The following is a 2,766-nucleotide window of genomic DNA, read 5'->3' as shown; positions in this document are numbered from 1 at the left end:
ACTGTAAAATTACATCTCTATTGCTATTATTTGCTTTCTTTTTATTTATTCAGCTTTTTACACATGACAAAACTGAAAATGCATGTATTGAAGGACTGAAAACTGAACTGATTACCATTTTGCTCTAGCTCACTGTAAAGTCTACTCAAGTCATATATTCCATTGCTTTGACAAATAGCTAAATGTGGTCACAGCAAAAATTTCAGAGCCAGACTCTCTAAAAAATTTAAGGATGCTCAGATACTGGATGTAAATTTCAGTAAGTATCAAAATAAGGGCCGGAATTTCAGTTCAGAAGCTCCTTAAATTCTGTGGGTATTCGGCTCTGGAATTTTAGATCTCTACACTTAAGGAGAGATCTCAGAATTTTTTTTCAACATTCCATTGTTGAAAATTAAGGCAAGATGCATGTTCCCTTCTCTTATTCCTATTTTTTTTTAAAGTGTTAAACTGTATGAACTGTCAGTTTTATCTGCTATTTGAAAGCTTCTTCCCTAATGAAGAACTTTGGGAGATACCATTCCACCTGCAAATGATAAGTAGAAAGATGGTACCATCCAAATGCTGAGGTAGTTTCTTTCACCATAGGACTGATACACTACCTCTATATTCCCTTGCTCCTAGGAAGAAAACAATTCATCCTACTTAAAGGAAGAACCATTATTTACACAAAAATCAGAAAGTTTTCAGAAAGAAGCCAGAGAGTCAGTGTTTCTTCTAGTCATTTAAGTGCATCACTGTTTGTGCTCGGGCACATTTAAGATGCACACAGTGATTGCAGATGACAACTTTAAATCAATTGACTGGAACTAAAATAAGTAAAACTATTCCTGTGCTCATGTAGCTGTAGAATTAGTCTCAGTAAGTCCCCACAGGAGTAAGACTTGCAGAACCGAAGTTAACTGGGAACTGAAAACCAAGACAGTGAGTGTCAGGTTTAAGTCAGCATTCCTCCTGATCTTACTCCACGTGCAACTTCAGGTAGTTCAGATAACTTCCTGTACTTTGACCAATACAGCCGGAACACTTCAGAAAGAAGTTCACTTACCCCATCTCAGGTATCTGTTGTGGCAATTGAACACTTCATTCTTGTAACTAAAATAGAAATGTTCACTCCCCTCCCTCTTACAAAAAAGGATAAAGCCCACAGTGTAATAAAAATTTTACTATCCTCAACATCCCACAGAAATAGCTGGGTCTACATTTTAAAAAGTCAGCCTAGTAAATAAATCTGTAACACACCCCACTTTGTTTTTACAAGGATGTCTGTAACAAATTTGAACGTCTCCTCCTTACAACCATAAGGCTCAAAGGAACCTGTAAGCCTGCAACATCATAAAGGGAGAGATTTTCATGAGGAGAAATTGCATCAATATAGAATGATACTATATATGTTTCATGGAAGTATTACTTTAGCCAAACTGCTGTATGCAGCATGAGGAGTAGCACTTTAAATTATGCAGAAAACAGAATGAAACCTGCCGTATCCTGCTGTTCCAAGAACAAAAAAGGACTTGTCAGCAGAAGTCCTTACTGAATACACTATTCCCCACCAAACAAAAACCAATGGTTCAGTATCATGGTTACAATAGCACAAACACAATGGATGTGTTAGATTGAGTAGATGTACAGCAGCAAGATGGGTTTTCTTGGGTCTCTTAAGCCCATTGGTTTTGCTCAGTTTCATATTTAAAGCCAGAATCTCTAAAGTAACTTTTTACCCTTAATATAAGTATTATTTAAAATGTTTTATACAGAGATGGGGCAATGCTGCTCTCAAATGCTTCAGAAAAAAACCCCAACGCCTTCAAAGTCAAATCTCTGCAAGTTTATCTCAAGAAAGAATTGGGCCCATAATTATTTTTGCTCTGCTAGCACCATGAATCAGTTAAATTTACACTTTTTCTGAGTTTATAAGCCTGCAGTATATATTTGTAATTACAAGAACTAAACTGCCTGAAATCCATCTTTATGATTATTTCTTGGGAGAAGGAGCCAGGCAGAAATACAGAGAAAGTGAAGTAAATCTGGATTAAAGAATTAAAGAAACTGGTATTCTGAAAAGCATAGCAAAATTAGGTGCTATTGTGCATGACATAAAGATGCAGTTTTCCAATACAATACATTTACAGCACATAGAATAGGGCTTTCATTAAGGATGGTCTTAATCTAATAAAGCTTCAAAGCAGAGGTTTTTTTCAACCATAAAGGTATCTAGTGTAATAATGGAAACTGTATTATGTACAGTACTTGATGGAAACATTTCTAAAGTGTACATGTTCAACAGTGACATTTCATGTTAAATTAACAAAAATTTGCACTAAATACCAATGAAGTGAAGTGTTACTTTGCTTTAGCTTTGTTGCAACCATTTCTGATAAAGTGTTGGAAACCTGTAAAAATAAAACCAAAACATTACTACCGAGTTTAAAACGGCAAAGATGTTTTAAGAACCGAACAAACCACTATGTAGTATATTGTCTCAATTTTTTGTAACTTATACACACAAAATACCATTTCTTCTGACAAGGTTATATATGATTAACCTCTATGTTCATATAGTAATGTATAAAAACTATAAGATGTATAATTGTGGGGTATTTGTTGTGTACTTTTTTAATTTTTCAAATGTTTTAAAGTGCAATTGTTTATTATACTAATGTCATTTTAATTCTTATTAAACTATAACCCAGTCAAAATTATCTAATCAATGATGCATGTATTCTGTTTCTCCTTTCGCTAGTTGTGTAGTTCAGGTTTGCTTTA

This window comes from Phaethon aethereus (genome assembly GCF_964289735.1).
Source record: "Phaethon aethereus genome assembly, chromosome: 4".
NCBI classification, from domain to species: Eukaryota; Metazoa; Chordata; class Aves; order Phaethontiformes; family Phaethontidae; genus Phaethon; species Phaethon aethereus.
The sequence above is the reverse complement of the archived record's forward strand: the minus strand, read 5'-3'. Positions refer to the sequence as shown.